The sequence below is a fragment of the Crocuta crocuta genome, unplaced genomic scaffold, assembly GCF_008692635.1.
Source record: "Crocuta crocuta isolate KB4526 unplaced genomic scaffold, BGI_CrCroc_1.0 scaffold2175, whole genome shotgun sequence".
Classification (NCBI taxonomy): domain Eukaryota; kingdom Metazoa; phylum Chordata; class Mammalia; order Carnivora; family Hyaenidae; genus Crocuta; species Crocuta crocuta.
Genome location: NW_027533082.1, coordinates 29,972 through 49,483, shown reverse-complemented (window position 1 = coordinate 49,483; position 19,512 = coordinate 29,972). Strand labels below are relative to the sequence as shown.

The 19,512-nt window shown below is 37.7% G+C and overlaps 1 long non-coding RNA gene across 1 annotated transcript in view; it reads left to right on the top strand.

Annotated features, from left to right (window-relative positions):
• The window catches only part of LOC144216560 (uncharacterized), a 23,107-nt gene extending 9,653 nt beyond the window's left edge, over positions 1-13,454 (top strand). The window contains exon 2 of the long non-coding RNA XR_013330682.1: positions 12,993-13,454. This is a non-coding gene — a long non-coding RNA (uncharacterized LOC144216560). The remainder of the gene's footprint in view (positions 1-12,992) is intronic.
• The last annotated feature ends 6,058 nt before the right edge of the window (positions 13,455-19,512 follow it).

The window sequence follows — 19,512 nt, the reverse complement described above, 5'->3', positions numbered from 1 at the left end:
GATAGCTTTTGTGATCCTGGTGAGCCTGACCTAGGTTATCTGTAAAATGGGCATATTGGTACTTCACAGAGCTGTTGTGAGGAAAAAATGAGAAATGAGTAAACCTATAGAAAATGTTTAATATGTAGTACTTCAACAAATGTATGTATGGTCTCTTCTATGTTCTTCTTTCCACAAAAGGCATGGCATTAACATGAACATCTCATAGAAACCAATTATAGTTAAAGCAGCACAGAATGGGATGTGTATACATATTTATATGAAAGAGAAACTCTGCTGCTGCTACTTTGTAGTACAAGTTACCTGATTGTGGTGTGGAAGAGAAAACAAATCATCCTCTATTTTATTTAATTTCCTTTCTTACCGTCTTCTTTTACTTTCTATTTGGACATTGAAAGTAGACAGGATAGAATAAGAGAGTCTAAAGATGGGTCTGCTGTACAACAAGACTAAAATCAGGAGACTTGAGATACAAATACCAGATTGGGCCTTACCTGTAGGACCATGGGTAGTCACTTCCTCTATGATGGTCTTAGCCTTTACACAGGATAAGATTGTATATCCTATTGGTTAGGGACATGGGTTTAAGAGTCAGATAAATTGGGGAAAAAATTTGGCCAAATTTNAATGTTAAGCCTCTAGATATATTAAACCTATATGTAATGTGTGTGTGTGTGTGTGTGTGTGTGTGTGTGTATATGTAATGTGTGTGTATATATATATGTAATGTGTGTGTGTGTGTATATATATATATATATATAAAGCATACATGCATAGAGAATAAATAGGAGGAAATACCCAACAGTGATAACATTTTTCAAAATTAATGAGTGATGAGTAGGGTTGTTAATTAAATATTCATTTATCTCTGGGCTTGACTATGTTTTCTTCAATTTCTAAATCAGTGTAAATCATTTTAAAATCAGTATTAAAGCTCATAGACACAGTGGTTGTTATAAAATATTTAAGACCTACAAAAATCACAGAAAACAACATATTTCTATACACTTACACTACAAATAAAACATTACATGCATAGTTAAGCTCACTTTGAATAAAAACCCCTCACTTTGAAGTTCTCTCTGATTATATTAGCATCCTTCCCAGAGGTAACCACTATACAGATTGGGTTTTCATTTTTAAGACATTTCTTTATAGTTTTATTACATATCTCTAAGTAAAATATGATATTGTTTCATTGCAAGGTTTTATGTAGATGCCTGGCTACCTCGTGAAAAAGGAGAAAGGAATACATGTGAAAACCAATCAATATTTGCATCTCAACAGTGTGACCTGCATATATGCCTCCTTATCAAGTGTATTATTTTCTTGAGCTTCTAAAATGGATGCATCTGTATTCTTACCTCATATGCTGTAAGAAGCACTAACAAAATCTGTACATACTATTTCCAGTTACTTTTTCATCTAATATGTTAAGAGACTTAAAATTCCTTACCTAGTCTAAAACAATGTCTAGATGCTGGCTAGTCTAAAACAGTGTCTTAGTGTCTCCTGCACATGAAATATCTCCCCTTTGTTCAGGCCTAATTTTCTGGCTTTAATTCACACTGTTACTTTCCTAGGCCTGAATATCTGGAACCTAATATGGGCCATCCTGGTGAAAGATGACAGTGATTGCAGGGATTTGTTGTCCTGTGTCCAGACTGACATCCAAATCCCTATGTTGGTTTAGGGATGCGTTCCATTTTTAAGTTGAGCAGATTTTTTATACTTTTTTCTTTTTAATTTTTTCTAATTTTATTGATATATAATTAACATACAACACTGTATAGGATTAAGGGGATATACAGAATATTGATTGATATATATATTATGAAATGATTACAGTAATTTTAGTTAACACCTATCATCTCATAAAGACACAAAAAAAGAAAAAAGAAAAATTTTTTCCTTGTGATGAAAAGTCTTAAGACCTATTTTATTAACAACTTTCAAATATACCATACAATGTTAATTATAGTCATGATTTTGTACATTACATCCCCAGTACTTATTTATTTTTAATTTTTTAAAGTTTATTTATTTATTTTGACAAAAAGAGAGAGCGAGAGAGTAAGAGTGCACAAGCAGGGGAGGGACAGAGAGAAGAAGAGGCAGAATCCCAAGCAGGCTCCGTGCCATCAACACACAGCTCCATGTGGGGCTCAAATCCATGAATAGTGAGATCATGACCTGAGCCTAAATCAAGATTCTGGCACTTAATGGACTACCCCATCCCAGGTGCCGCACTTAATCTATTTTTTTTAAATTTGTGTATAGTTGATATACAATGTAACATTAGTTTCAGGTCTACAACATAGTGATTCAACAAGTGCTGTGCTGACCAGGAGTATAGCTACCATCTGTCACCACTACTTATTTATCTTATAACTGGAAATTTGTATATTTATCCAATTCCCCCTTCCTCAAACCCCCACTCTTGGTAACCAAAAATCTGATCTCTTTTTCTATAAGTTTTATTTTGCTTGTTTGTTTAGATTCTGTATATAAATGAAATTACATAGTATTTGTCTTTGTCTTATTTCATTTAGGATAATGCCTTCAAGGTCCATCCATGTTATTGCTAGCTGATTTGTATTATAAGTGCTCTACAAATGTATATTTTCCTTTCCTTTTACTATTTTAGTTGTAGAAGGAAAATACTTCAAAGCAGCTTTAATCCACGTGTGTTGTTACCCTGGGCCCTGGTCTAAAGGAGACTGTGACTAAAGTTCTCCCTGAATCCCACTGTTGAAGCATTTCCTCCTCTGGATGCTGTGGGCTGAGTGCTGGGCAATCTCATGCAGCTTTTCCCTTTCTTTCCCCTGTGGGTCTCTGCTTGGCTAACTGGGAGGTTAAACCCATAAGCCTGCTTTCAGTTAAAGGTCAAAGGACATTTATTTGGAGAGAACAGAAAAAATCATATTGTGAAAATACTTTTGTCTCATGACCTTCACTAAATCCTAGGAAGTAGGGATGTCATAGGACTGCAGAATATAAGATTTATTTGAGAGATATGCTTGCCCTTTCCCTAGGCATTTGTATGTCCCTGAAGCCGCTCAGTTAAGACTGTCATGTGGTAGATTCATAAATTCTGGGACCATTCTATTATCTAATTCCTTTGATTCAGCAATGTTCTCCATTCTACCACTGAGCCCATTTCCTATGGGAAAGGATGGGGATATTTATTTCTTCTGATTACTTTTTTTTAAGTTTCAAATCCAAGGCACTTTCATTGTAGATAAAAATGGAAAATGCATGAAAACAAAATAAAAATCAGTATAAATGTTGAAAAGTCTATTATTCATTGAGAAGTACTAACAGTTGAATAAATTTATAAGTTTCTTAAATTTATCATGCAAATATAGCCATGTATATTTAATAATAGCAATGAGATGATATCCTTTATAGCTTTGTAAACTTTTTTTTTTAACAACAAACAAACATACATGAAGATTGATCAATGCCAATTGAGATAAGCCCATATAATAAAAATGTTAGTAGAAACACTAATGGTCTAGTATGATAAAAAAGATAAGAAAAGTTAATATTANATTATTGCTGATTTTCCCATGCCCCACACTGCTGTCAGAGCTAAACCTATACCTACTCATTTCAACCTCACCACAGCCTATGAGGAGGAGCAATTGTTGTTCAAATTTACATAACAGGAAACTGAGGTACAGTGAGGGCAGGGCTAGAAAGTCATGAGACTAAGATTTGAATAGATTTTGTGGGGCTGCTGAGCCCCTACACTTAGCCAGTGTACACTACTGCTTTTCATCTTATAAGAACCTCAAACTTACTGTTGACAGGGTACAGCAAAAGAAAACTAATTAAAATCCTATGTTTTTTTTTTTCTCAGTTNTGGAGCCTGTTTCAGTCTGTGACTCCCTCTCTCTCTGACCCTCCCCTGCTCACGCTGTCTCTCTCTCTCTTTCTCTCTCTCTCTCTCTCTCTCTCTCTCCTAGAAATAAATAAAACATTAAAAAAAATTTAAAGTGAATGGTTTACCTGTGTTTGGGGCAGAAAATGCTTATGTTTCCCAGCCATTTCAATATTTTGTGTAATTGCAAGAACAATAGGTGTTTATTATTTATTACAATTAAAAGTAGATGACATGGAAAAGGAAACCATAATACCTCAAAGCCTCAAAGTCCACTGCCTGAAGTAATGCCCTTATTTTTCAAAATTTTATTTAAATTCCAGTTAGTTAACATACGGTGCAATGTTGGTTTTAGGAGTAGAATTAGTAATTCATCACTTACATATATCACTCAGTGCTCATCGTAACAAATGCCCTCCTAAATGCCCATGACACATCTAGCCCATCTCCTGCCTTCATCTCTCCATGAGCCCTCAGTTTGTTCTCTAACTTTAAGAGTCTCTGATGGTTTGTTTCCCTTCTCTTTTATCCCCTTCCCATATGATCATTCGTTTGTTTCTTAAATTCCACATATGAGTGAAATCATATGATATTTGTCTTTAATGGACTGACATATTTCACTTTGCAAAACACACTTTAGTTCTATCCACATCATTGCAAATGGCAAGATTTCATTCTTTTTGATGGCTGAGTAATATTCCCGTGTGTGTGTGTGTGTGTGTGTGTGTGTGTGTGTGTATCTTCTTTATCCATTCATTAGTCGATGACATTTGGGCTCATGCCATAGTTTGGCTATTGTTGATAAGGCTGCTATAAATACATATGTACCCCTTTGAGTCTGTATTTTTGTATCCTTTGGGTAAATAGTAGTGGAATTGCTGGATAATAGGGTAGTTCTATTTTTACCTTTTTGAGGAACATCAGTATTGTTCTTCAGAGTGGCTGCACCAGTTCGCCTTCCTACCAGCAGTGCAAGAGCGTTCCCTTTTCTCTGCATTTTTGCTAACACCTGTTGTTTCTTGTGGTGTTAATTTTACCCATTCCAACAGGTATGAGGTGATATCTCATCATGGTTTTTATTTGTATCTCCCTGGTGATGAATAATGTTGAGCATCTTTTCATGTGTCTTGTTAGCCATCTGGATGTCTTCTTTGGAAAAGTGTCTATTCATATGTTCTGCCTTTTTCTTAACTAGTTTGTTTGTTTTTTGGGTGTTGAGTTTGAAAAGTTTTTTATAGATTTTGGATACTAACTCTTTATCAGATATGTTATTTGCAAATATATTCCCCATTCAGTAGAATGCCTTTTAGTTATGTTGATTGTTCATTCCCCTTGCTGTCCAGAAGCTTTTTATCTTGATGAAGTCCTAATAGTTCAGGTTTGCTTCTGTATCCTTTGCCTTTGACAATGTATCTGGTAAGAAGTTTCTATGACCAAGGTCAAAAAGGTTGCTGCCTGTGTTCTCCTCTAGGATTTTGATCATTTCCTGTCTCACATTTAGAACTTTCATTCATTTTGAATTTGTTTTTGTGTATGGAGTAAGAAAGTGGTCCAGTTTCATTCTTCTCCCTATCACTGTCCAGTTTTCCCAAAACCATTTGTTTTAGAGACTGCCTTTTTTCCATTGGATATTCTTTCCTGCTTTGTCAAAGATGAGCTGTGAGCCCATTTATGGGTTTTCTCTTCTGTTCCATTGATCCGTGTGTCTGTTTTTGTGCCAGTACCATACTGTTTTGATGACTGCAGCTTTATACTATACCTTAAAATATGGAATTGTGATGTCTCCAATTTTGTTTTCTCTTTTTCAGGGTTGCTTTGGCTACTTGTAGCCTTTTGTGGTTCCATACAAATTTTAAGATTGTTTGCTCTAGCTCTGTGAAAAATGCTGGCAGTATTTGATAGAGATTGCATTAAGTGTTTAGATTACTTTGAGTAGTATATACATTTTAACAATATTTCTTCTTCTAATCCATGAACATACAATGCTTTTCCATTTCTTTGTGTACACTTAAATTTTGTTCATAAGTATTCTATAGTTTTCAGAGTACAGGCCTTTTATCTCTTTGGTTAGGTTTATTCCCAGGTAACTTATTGTTTTTGATGCAATTGCAGATGGAATTGATTACTTGATTTCTTTGATGTTTGGTTATTATGTAATTGCAACATATTTCTGCACACTGGTTTAAAATTCTGTGACTTTGCTGAATTCATGTAGTTCTAGGAATTTTTTGGTGGAGACTTTTGGGTTTTATGCATAGAGTATTGTGTCATCTGCAAATAGTGAAAGTTTAACTTCTTCCTTGCCAGTTTGGGTGCCTTTTATTTCTTTTTGTTGTCTGATTTTTGAGGCTTAGACTTCCAGTACTATGTCAAATAGTAATGATGAGAGTAGATATCTTTGTCTTGTTCCTACCCATAGGAGAAAGGGTTTCTTTCCCAAAATTTATTCTACAGACTAATCATAAAAGTAACAAACTATGCCTGCACTCTTCAACACCATCAGGTTATGAAAACAATCTGGTACTTCCTCAAAAGGTTCACCATAAAATTACCATATGACCTAGTTATTCCCCTCCTAGGTACACAGCCAGGAGAAATACCAACATATGTCAACATAAAAAGTTGTACATGAATGTACATAGCATCATTCATAAAGTTAAAAGTGGAAACAACCCAAATGTCCACCAATTAATAAATGGATAAATTGTCATATAATATTTGGCAATTAAAATGAATGATGTATGACTACATACCACAATATGGATGAACCTTGAAAACGTTAAGCCTAGTGAAAGAAGTCTAATATGTAAAAGACCACATGTTGTGTCCGATTATATGAAGTGTCCAGAGAGAACCCAAGCAATTCTGTTACTTACATTCTCACCTGCTGAAAGCTGTCTCTGATGGATTTGGTAACAACCCCTCCCACTTTTCTGACCCATGATGTTCAATCAGCAGTTTAAGTTTTTGTCACCAGATGACACCAACTTACCAACATCATCAAAGTTCTCTACTGAGAAGTGTCTGCAAGGAGTAAAAATGTAATCTCTGAAAACCCCTGGCTTTGAACCTATACAGAATGGTTCTAATCCTGTCTGATGAAACTGATATGTATAAAAGAAGATTGTGAAAACATATAGTATGATACCTGCAGACAATAAAACACCAGGTGATACTAGCGCACATTGGCAGTGTGTTGCCTGTGTGCAAGCACAGTACAAGTCAGAACATGAGAGTTGTGACTGAGAGAGAATGGGCATCAGAATGGGGTATGTGCATTGTTCTGTCCTGTGTTATGGAAAAAGGATCACAAACTAGGTGGGAAAAGATCTGGGCAGCCTGCACAACAATGGAACAATGGAAGGTGAACACCCCATTCTCTAGTAGGGATCCTCTGTACAATCCATACTATAAATCAGCAGATAGTGACATGGAAAGAGACAAATCAATGAACAAGTTGAACCTTGGGGTCAGCAGCGAATGGATTTGCTTTAATATACATGTGATTTTTCCAAGTAGAATTGATATCCTAGTAAACAAACCATTTCATATTTTTTACTCTGTGTAAAAGGTACTAACTTTCATTATAAAAAAAATAAATGTGATGTGTTTGGAAGTCAGATCCAGGATGGCAGCTCTGAGAGTCAGAGACCAGGGGGCTCCACAAAGGGGAGGGAGGATGGGGATTGGGAGCTTGACTTCATGAGATCAGCCAGATTTCTGGATTTTCACTTTCCTGGAACACTCTCTCTGTTTCCACGATATTTCTATGATATAAAAAAATAGATTTCCTGGAATAGCTATACCTGAGATTGGAGATCCAGCTCCAGTCTGAATAGAAAGGAAAGCCACAACTGTGAGAGTATATGGAGGTGATAGAACTAGAAGGGATATAGAAACACATACAACACACACACTGAATCAATTCAATTTTTAAAAGTTTATTTATTTATTTAGAGAGATAAAGCATATGAGAGAGGGAAAGAGAGAATCCCAAGCCGGTTCCACACTAAAACCAACTCTGGGCTCAACCTCACAACTGTGATATCACGACCTGGGTCAATATCAGGAGCTGAGTGCTTAATGGGCTGAGCCACCCAGGCACCCCAAAATTAAATATTTTAAAGACAAAATTGAATGGTTTAATTTATGGAGTCACCAGTTGTTTGTTCTTGATTACAGCATTCAACAGGGAAATCACATTCACATCTTGGTATATAAGTGGTACCCTGCCACTTCCTTAAGACAGTTGATCCAGATATAATTATTCCTGGCCAACACTTACCTATGTGTCTGCCAGAAATTGCCTTCTGTCCCTTACATAGACATGTGAACTTTTTCTTACCCAGAATTCCTGGGAAATTAATTTCTTCAATTAAAGAGCCATAGAGCACCACTGATTTGTCAATGGCTTTGATATATCCTAAACTCCAGGTCAAGACCTCACATTATTTAAACTTCCTTTTATGATACAAAAGACAGTTTAGAACCCAGCAGTGTCACAGATTTTCACTGAAGAGATTAAGCCATGGAAAGGGTTTGCTAATTTTATGCTGGCTCTGGGTATTTACTTGAGCACAGTTTATTTGAATAAGGTTTTGAACATTTGCTCTGTATGTCATTTTGTAGGCTTAAAATAAAAAAACACAGGGAGTTTCAGTTTGCTCATCCAGGGTTTAAATTTTTGGTAATGAAAACGCATTATGTGAGTAAAGAAAGCTATAAAACCCTAACCAAAAATTAAATGTAAAATACAAGGTAATAGATCCCAAGAAAACAAGAGTTTCCTGTGGTAAAAGTCAGGCTGACTTCTGATTTTCATTACTCCTTTTCTCTGATTTTCATTACTACCATCACTAGGAGGAAAATTCAAAACATTTCAAACACAGCTATTTCCAAGTAAGTCACCCAGCACACACTCCTCATATTTCCTCTAGTTTCAAATATGAAAGAAATCTCAGCTCAGACAAGAAGGATCTTTGCCATATAGCCACCAGATCATGCATCCTCCTCTTTATTCTGAGAGGCTCCAGTTTACATGAAAATTACAAGGTTAAGTATTTCTCTGAGTTTCTGATCTAGCTAATCCCTCCTTTGTCTTCAAAACTAGAGGTCTATGATTCCTTTTTGAACATGCCTTCAAGGTGGAGGTCTTTGGCCATGAGCTCCTCGTCAACATTATTTAGTGTCTGCTGGTGATGTGCCAGTTCCAAAGGTTCCTAATCTGTCTTGAAAGCTTTGTTGTTGTCTGTGGGCATGTTCTTGATGACTTCAGTTATCTGCTCCTGAATCATATGTGATTGGCTAGCAGCACCATCTTGGGCCAAAATCAGAGTAAATGCTCTTAAGCCCAAATACATTGGGGATGCAGAACTAATCCAGAATGCATCTAATGAAAGTAGCTTGATTCATTGCTGTAGTATAGATTTGAAATGATGGGTCAGTGAAAAAGAGATCTTGCCTTGTGGTAGATCTGAAAATATAATGCTGATCCATTAACCAATAAGAATCATAGGGAGGGCATTTGGTTCATCGTGTGTATGAGGATACTGGGAAGAGTCCTTCATTTTGCGTTGTTGTTGTTGTTGTTTTTAATATTCCATCCTCATGTTGTTGAAGTAATATTTTCTGTCTAGTTAATTGTGAAAAATCATTGTACCTGTTATTTGATTGTATTGTTCCCTGAAAGCATGTTGAAGCTCTAACTCAAAGTATCTATGAATGGGGCTTTATTTGGAAATAGGGTCTTTGCAAACATTATCAAATTAAGATGAGGTCATTAGAATGGGTCCTAATCCATATAATTTATGGCATTATAAGAAAATGAAAATGCCACTGAAGGCAAGGACACTAAGCGAGAACATGTGGTTGACAGAGGCAGAGACTAGAGTAATGTTGCTGTAAGCAGTGAACATCAAGGACTGATAGTCACCACCAGAAGCCAGGAAGAGCAAGGACGATTCTTCCTAGTGTCTTAAGGTGCAAGGCCCTACTGACACCTTGATTTCAGACTTTCAGCATCCAGAACTATGAGAAACTGAATTTCTGTTATGTTAAGCCGCGTTTGTGTATTTTATTACAGCAGTCCATGGAAACTAATATAGTACTTTAGTTTTGTTTCTTTCTCTCTTGGATTTGTTGCATTGGTGTGATTAACAATAAGGCGATATCTTATGACATGAGCAGCAGTAACTCTGGTTATGTTATATGCTGGTTAGATGTTTTTACTCAGGAGCCACACCTTGTGTTCAAATCTAAGCCTTAAATTGTCCTAATGCTGCCCTTGCTGTGCCTCAGTTTCCTGGCAACGATCGTTCCTCCTCATAAGTTGTGATGAGAGATAATGAGTAAGGATATATTTAACCCTCACATTAGTATTGGGCAGGGTGCCTGGGTGGCTCAGTCAGTTAAGCATCTGACTCTTTATTTCAGCTTGGGTCATGATCCGATTCCATGCTTCTCCTTAAGCATGGAGCCTCCTTGAAGTTCTCTCTCTCTCTCCCTCTCTCCCCTCTTCCCAGCTCTCTCTTAAAAAAAAAGTATTGGGCAAGGGGAGAGCAACAATAAATATTAATCATGTTATTATTAATATCATGATAGAATGCACCATTAAATTTCAACTACCATTTGTATTATTATGTGCATTTATATTATATGGTATGCATTGACTTTCACAACATATTTATCATAAAAAGCAGTTTACAAAGTTGAAAGTAGAATATTATTTCATTTCCTTAAATATAGTTACATTTGCATAGTAAAATTTCTGAAAAAAATATATATGCAAAGGGAACTGATGCTTATCCCTGAGAAATAGACTTTTTATGGGTTTCCAATGATTTTTTCCTGCTCTGTATTTTCCATTTTTCTTTACAACAAAAGTACTTGGGTTTAGAAGTGAAGAAAGAACAAGAAAAACTAAATATCCTTGGCCATTCCTATGGGATAGTGAGTCTTCATCAGATGTAGAACATCCCTAAACAAGGGTATAAGGTAGTAAGGTGGTTACAGTATTAACTTTGGAATCTGCCACATGACAATCCTACTTGTGTGGCTCAGGGTCAATACAGATATTCACGGGAAGTAAAAGCAAGTCCCACAAATAAATATTACATTAAGAAAAACTTTGATATTTCTACTTCTCAGGAATTAGTGAAGGTCATGAGAGGAAAACACTTATTTCTTCTTTCCAAATAAAGCCCTTTGAACCAAAAGCAGGCTCATGGGTTTAACCTTCCAGCTAGCCAAGCAGGGAACGCAAAGGGGAGTGTAAGAGGGAGACTGCAGAAGACTGCCCAGAGCTTAGCCCCAGAGCTTCCAGAAGGCAGATGTTTCAACAGTGGGATTCAAGGGGAATTTAGTCACAGGTCCCCTCAGCTCAGGGCCCAGGGCAACCAACACATGTGGATTAAAATACGTTTGAAGCACCTTCGTTGTGCAATGAAAATCATAAAAGGAAAGGAAAATATACATATGCCCAGCAATTTTCATACAAATCAATTCAAGTTTAAAACCAGATGCATGCTTTAACCAACCTAGGGATTTGAGTGTTAGTCTGGACACTGGAAATGAACTCCCTGTAATCACTGTCATCTTTCACCAGTTTGGCCCAGATTAGATTCTGGATGTTCAGGTCAAGATGAGTAACAGTGTGAATGAAAGCCAGAAAATTAAGCCTGGGGAAAAGGAACATATTTCATGTTCAGGAGGTACCTGACAATGTTTTAGTCTGGCTGGAGCCTGGGAATTGTAAGACTAAACATAGCTGATTAAAACATAACTTAAAACAGTATCATATCTGCTGATTCTGTTAGTGCTCCTACAGCATGTAAAATGAGAAAATGGGCATATCCATGTCAGAAGCCCTGAAAGAAAGTACACATGGCAAGGAGACATAAATGGCAGGTCACCTGTTAAGATGTGAATGTGGATATGTTCTCCTTATGTTTCTTCCTTCATCCTTTCCAGTAGGTAGCCAGATATCTATGAATAAAACAAATGTGTATAAAACATAGTTTATGTCTTACTTATACCTACATCTTCATCTTGTGTTTATTACATGCAAATTAGATGTCTACTGTGAGTCAGGCACTGTCAGTCCAATTCTATATCTATATCCATATCTTCTCTGTCTTGATATGTAGACTGGATAACTGGAAATTTCCATAGGCAGCACAGTGAATGTTAGGGCCCATCCCATGGTGTGGTGAGGTTTGACTTCAAACGGACTCCCTTCCAAGCAAGTTTTATCAAAGCTTTACACTGTCTTGGAAACCTAGTATCTCAGCTGGAAATAATTTGGCTGAGGGGAGAGGTTGTACCTGGGAAACTGTCATTGAGAGGCTACATTCTGTGGAGACTCACTCCCAGATGGAGAGTGAAGAGTGAGGTAACAGTTGTGTGGTTTCAGCCCTAGATCTCTCATGGGTGCAAATTAGAGGTTTTACTTTCTCCTTAGTCCATGGCCAGGTTGTGTGTCAGATTTCAGAAATGAGTTTGTATCTGCCTTATCCCTAGGATGGTGGCCCCTCCCATTTAGACCTCTGAGGGGTCCATCTGAAGGGGCATGACTCCCCTTCTGCTTAATTTAAGACCGTGTCTCCTAGTTGTGGGGGCCTGGGTCCAGATCCACAGGAGGAAGAGGAGAGATAGGGTTCTCAAAAACTGGAGCATAAGACTGGAGCCCTGATATCAACATCTAAGTCTCCTGACTTATTGACATGGTTTTCATATGTTTCTCACAATATAACAGGGAGAAACTTCATATGTCTGACTTCCTATTGCTTCTGTTTCCCTTGCTGCTGTGACCTATAGGTTAGAAATTTCTGCTTAGCCCTGTATGTAGGCATGTTAGTAATTGAAGGAATTTTGCTTACAGCTAAGATTCGCAAAAAACACTCTTTACTCAAAACCTACCTCACCCAAGGAGATAAGTAAGTAGCCAGAGTAGTCATCATCTCAATTTCTCAAGATTGTGGAATTATCTTAACTCAGGGGGGAGTTTAAACCATGTTTCATAGGGTTAATGAGGCTGAAACTCGCAGAAAATTTAAAGCTTGTTTATGAGAGAACTGTTTCCCCATAATTAGCTATTGTGTCTTTTCAGACCCCACTAACAAATGCACTAGCTGTGTCTACAGAGGCCTGGACTCAAAGTCAACTGATACGGCTTCAGCCTAGGAAGAAGCAAGACTGCATTCTTTACCAGAAATAACAAGCCCAAGATATTATCAAGTTTATACTGGCTCTCAAAGCATGTCCACAGCTCCTTCATTTTGTCCTAAGATAGCCTTCTGATGCCAGAGTCTGAATTTTCTCTCATTTTGATGTTAAGTCTCCATTACAAAGTGAACATGGGATATATGTTACATATATTTTTGCTCAATGCACATGCCATCTTTCCTCATGAATAGTCATGTTTCCCCATCCTTTTCATCAATATATATGTAATCTCAACTCCTGTGATTGTAAAATACTTGTTCTCACCCCTCTGGGGAGACTGATTTGAGCCTTGCCTTCCCACCTCCTCATTTGGCTGTCTCTCGAATAAACTCTTCCCTACTGCATACCTGATGTCTCAGTGACTGGCTTTCCTGTGCTTTAGGTAGATGGACATGGGTTTGGTTACAACAGCATAGTCACCTCCACAACTGTTCCTCTTATGCCTGACACGCCAGTATAACTGATCTCTTTCTCCTGTCTACAGAAGTACATCCAGTGAAATTCCTCAATAAACCAGTGGTGAAGGAAAATTTTCCAGCTATGACTAACAACCCAGAAGTAATCAGGTAGTGAGATAACAAAAATTCAATAAACTGAGTTAACTGTAAATATATGGTTGGATTTTTTAAATGATTCATGATTCTGGAAGCATCCCATGAAACAAATAGAAGGGTGGTCTTAGGAAATACACAAAAGGGAAGGTTTTTATAGAGGTAAGGTTGGGCAGGAAAGAGTTACAGTTGGAATCTGAAAGGAGTCTGCTAGAAAACCATGAGATACTGATGTTGTAATGAAGTCAAGGGTGATTTTCTAGCAAAAGTCCTGGCTCGGTGGAAATCAGCCATTTATCCTATTCAGTCCTTCACCTGACTAGATGAGACCTACTCACTAAATGGGGGGGGGTGCTAATTACATTATTCAAAGTCTACCCCTTAAGTGTAAATATTATTCAAAAGCACTTTCACAGAAACATAGAGACTCTTGAATGCTGAGAACAAACTGAGGACTGATGCGTGGGGGGGAGGAGGTGATGGGCATGGAGGAGGGTGTTTGTGGGGATGAGCACTGGGTGTTATATGGAAACTAACTTGACAATAAACTATTTGTAAAAAAAAAAAAAAAAGAATGTGAACTACAGCATGGAGGAGAGCACTTGTTAGGATGGGCACTGGGTGTTACATAGAAACCAACTTGACAATAAACTATATTAAAAAAACAAAAAAGAAAAACAAAACAAAACAAAAACCCCAGAATAATGTTTGATGAAATATCTGGGCACTATGGCTCCACCAAATTGATACATACAATCTATCATCACAATTATTAATTTGCCTAGATTTCCATATTAGATTTTAGATGTGATGGGCAAAGTACTAAACCTAGGGAGTAAAATGTCCCCTAGGAGGAAAAAAAAAAACTATAGTTCATCAGAAAATCATTCACTAAAATGAAATAGTTTAATAGCTTTCGACTTTATTTGTGTGGTTCAAATTGAATTATGAAGTTTCTTTTTTATTTCCAAATAAATCCACCTTGATGAATTCCTGGCTTCTTGGGTGGTCAAAAGCAGAAGAGATCATGTATGAGTGTGTGTGTATTGTTAAAACTGTGAAGAATATTTGTTGTAAGGAGTATGTGAGGTGAATTACTGTGGGTTATGTTAGTCCTCCTCAGTTCCTACCACATGTTAGGAAACAAGTCAGGATGGTTGCTGTATGTTTTCTCCTAGCTTTCTTTAGCCAGCATGGTTACCATGGTGATCCAGTAACTGCTGTTGGGTTTTGTACAGACTGAAAATGCATTTATGATTTTTGCCTAAAGCACTCATCACTATGATACTTGTCAAGTGTCACTTTTATAAAGTTGTAATCCTTGTAGATTTAGAAATTGACATTCAAATTTTAGATAGAGCTTTCCCATTTTCCCCTATCATTTACCTATTTATTCATGTATTTATTTATTAGTGTGAATTATATTTTGGTATTTTACTCGAAGAGTTACCCTTTGACATTATAATTATGTATTTTGATGCTCACACTGTCACAGAATTGGACAGTGTTAGGCCCTTCAAATTGACTTCTGTGTCCACTTGTTGCCTCCTGTGAATTCTCTGAACATGAGCTTTGCTGTGTGAGTCTGATTATCTCTCAGTTGGATTGCTAGTAACTTGTTCTGTGAGTGTTCTGCAAGATGCGCAAACATTTCTAATAAATTTTAACTTGATAAATGAGCGATGTCTTGCAATATGAGTAGTATGTGATGCCAGATATCACATGATCACAACTGAGCCAACGGTTCTCTCTCTCGTGTGCACATGTGCTGCAGGATTGTGGGTGATCGTCTCCCACGCTCGGATGCTTAGTCCCAGGCCTCATGTTTGGCAGAAATAAGTGATTTTTCAGAATGTTGGAAGGTGCCCACAACTGGTACTAGTGTGTTTTTTGTCACTTCAAAGCAACCATGGACAGCCTTTTGCTTTTCCATACAAGAGCAAACTTAGGAATGCTTTGCTTTATTCTAGGTTAGGCTGCCTGTATGTATACACCCTTACCTCTGCTGCCTTATTGCCAGTTACATTCAATCCAGTATATGACAAGAGTTTTTTAATACTATACTGTAGTCAACATCTGCGTAAGAATATACAATGGCTCCCATGCAGAAAAAGATTCTATTGAGCCAATAGATAGCAGTGATTCCATTAGCGATAGTGAAAGTCGTCCTACACAATAACCCTCCTCTCTCTTGTCTGTCTCACACCAGCCACAAAGGTTTTCAAAGGTAAGTGCAGGTTAATTTGTATATTTTTCTTTATATTTTGTATTTTCTTTATTATTTTGTATTATATTACAGTCTTGTAATCATTTTGGGGTTCTGCCATGAATCATCAGAGTTTCCATTATTTCTTATGGGGAAATTCAACTTGAAATACAAGTGCTTTGGATTACAAGCATGTTTCCAGAACAAATTATTCTGACAAACCAAAGTTTTACTATAATGTTTCTGGGGTGCCTGGGTGACTCAGTTGGTTAAGTGTCCAACTCTTGATTTCAGGTCAGGTCATGATCTCACGGTTCGTGGTTTTGAGCCCCATACTGGGCTCTGCACTAACAGTGTATGTAGAGCATGCTTGGGATTCTCTTTCTCTCTCTCCCTCTCACTGCCCCTCTCCTGCTTGTTCTCTCTTTCTTTCTCTCTCAAAACAAATAAACTTTAAAATAAGAAAGTAATATTTTCACCTCAGAGCAATCCTCTGAGGATTTAAAGACAAAAAGTTTAGTAATGCTTATTTCATTCTGTTAATGTGATGCCTTTGACATGAACATCTTAGTATGACTACTAGGGAGAATACGTGGACAGAGAACAGCAAGCAAGAATGGGCCAACATTCCCATGATGTGAGAGCTTCAGTGTCACTGCTATGTGAGAGAGCGTTATAAGGGATGGAGATGGGGAGGAGGCACAGTGTCATTATAAAGCTTCCAGTGACCTGAGTAGAGTAGGGACAGGCAAGCTCATCCTGTCCCCTGTCCCATTTCCCCTGCCTTTCTTGTGCTCTGCCTTCCTCTCCCTTTTCCCCTCTAGTCCATGTGCTGTCTGATCCCCTGACTCTCCCTTCTAGTGGAACATCAAAGCAGTGTGTGGGCTCTGACCCCAGAAAGAAGAGTTGAAAGAGAAAAACCAAATATGATGTTCAGTGTGCTTGACAATTTCCTGGAACAAGAGTGAAAAGAACAGAATCCCATCACTGAGACATTTTAAGTAAATCACTGCCTATCCTGCAGTGTCTTCTGTACAACAGTAACAATAATCAATGTTCCCAACCACGCAGGAATATTTTTTACTTTAAGTGTGATCCCATGTAGAAAAGGAGTCTGTGGTCATAGTTGAGAGGAAAAAACTGGTGCCCTTTTGAGTAATTCTATTAACAGAGACACCCCACATATCATAGAACTGATCAATTTAAATTAATGATACACAAATGTCAGATGTTTATGTCAGGAGTTTTCCAAGTATTGTCCATAAGAATTGGAACAGGTGATTGATTGTTAAAAGAGCAGGTAAATAGCTCCACCCCCTTGGGGCGCCTGGATAGCTCAGTTGGTTAGGCGTCCAACTTCAGCTCAGGTCATAGTCTCATGGTTCATGGGTTCGAGCCCTGTGTCGGGCTCTCTGATGACAGCTAGCTCAGATCCTGGAGCCTGTTTCAGATTCTGTATCTCCCTCTCTCTCTGACCCTTCCCTGATCACGCTGCCTCTCTCTCTCTCTGTCTCTCTCTCAGANCACCATATTTCTGTTGTATCCAAACAAGTAAGGTGGGTTGGGAGGTGTCTACATTTTAAATAACTTCTCTCGTATATTGTGATATTCATCCAAGTTAGAAAGTCACTGCTGTGAATTGCAACAAGGTGTTCTTAAAATTTTGATTCCTTTCATGTCTTATTTTGTTATAGATTTGTCGTGCAACAGTGTTTTAAGTATCTGTGTCTGTCCCCAGTGTATTAAAAGGGAACAGTTTTTTTTTTCCTCTCCTGTCATACTTATTCAATGTTTCATATGGGGGATGCTACAGTAGCTTCCTAAGGGTCCCATAACAAAGTACCACAAACCGAGTGGCTTAAACCATTAAAAATTTATAGTTTCATACATCTGGAAGCTAAAGTCTGTGATGAAGGTGTTCCCAAAGTCTTGCTGTCTCAAAGTCCTTTTGGGGACTCTATCCCTGCCTCTTTTTATCTTTTCGTGGTTTGTTGGCAATCTGCATATGTTGGCATGACTCCAATCTCTGCCTTCATGATATTATCCCTACTCTGTCTTCATATGGCTGCCTTGTTATAAAGATTCTGGTCACATTGATTTAGGTACAGACTATCCCCCAGTATGATCTCATCTTAACTAATTATATCTACAATAACCATACTTCAAATATGGTTACACTGAGGTACTGGGTGTTAAGATTTCAATATATCTTTTTTGTGGTGACACACCTCAACCTCATATCAGGCACTGCTGTGGATGCAACAACCAAACAAGAAGAATGAGTGTCCCTAGTGCTTTGTTTGTAGCTTGAAAAAACTGGTAATAAGCAGGAAAGCAAATCAATAAGCAGGACAGTTTCATTTTGGAATTAATGGTTTCAAGAAGAGAAACTTTTTTGAGTAGGATATGATGGGAACAGGGATTATTATAGATAGGGTGGTTCATGAAGCTTTCTCAGGAAGTGACATTTGAGCTGAGTCCTGAACAGCAAGAGGAAACCAGGCCTGGACTGGCCTTTTCATCTGTGATATGTGTGGCACCAGCTGTTTCAGGAGCAAACCACGAGCTCGAGTGCATGGAGCCTGGCAGACAAAGTGCAGGTGGCAGGACATGAGGTAAAAGGGCAGAAAGGAACCACATCATTTTGGCCATGTCAGGAGTTTGGAGTCATTCAGAGAGTAGAGAGTTACAGTATTAGAGTGACATGATTTGATTCATGTGCTCACAACACATGAATCACAAGGTGACTCTCCTGTTGTGATGAGAATGGACTGGACAGGGACAAAGTGGCTGTGGCTATTACCATTAGGAGAATCTTGCAGATATCCAGGGGAGGGATGAGGGTAGCTTGATGCAATGGGGCTGCAGTGTGCAGGGGGCAAGGGTGGCTATGGACAGAGCAGTGGCTGCGAGTGAGGGTATATGAGGATAAACCAGGATCCTTGATGAGCCTGTGACTATTTGTTCATATTTGTGCAGAAATGGTGGTACTCTTCCCTGAGATCAGTTACTCCAAGCCCTTTTTAGATGTTCTCATGATAATTATTTAGGTACCCATAGTGGTTATAGTGAATTTTAGTGATTTAAAACACATATACCAGTTGATAGGATTCGGTTTTAAGTTTATTAACCTTCATTAAAGACACATGAAAAGTTTTTATAAAGCTATCAAAACATTTAGAATCTGCATTTGCATATATTTATAAAAATTATACCATTTATTGAGCTGTTACTGTGTGTCTCACTCTAATTGTGTTCACATATTAACTCAGTCACTACTCACTATGACAATTTTTGAGGAAGGGCAGATTGTTTCCTCATTTACAGAAGAGGGAACTGAGGCACAGAGAGTTTCTTTCACTCTCCCAGGGTTCAGAGAGAGCTAGCTGTCCCAATGCCTATGCAGTAGAATTTTTTAAATGATATGATTTCTGATTATCCATTCTTGAAAAAAAAAAACATGAGGATATATTTTTAAGTTTTTTTATTCTTTGGTCAGTACTGTATAATTGCAATTTTGCAAATCAGGCAATTGAGTGACTAACATGAAGTAAAAGTAATCAAGCTCACATCGTCTGTAAGTAGAGGGCTATGGTTTAGACCTAGTCTGTCTCCAGAGCCCATACTCCTGACCAGTTCACTTTAGG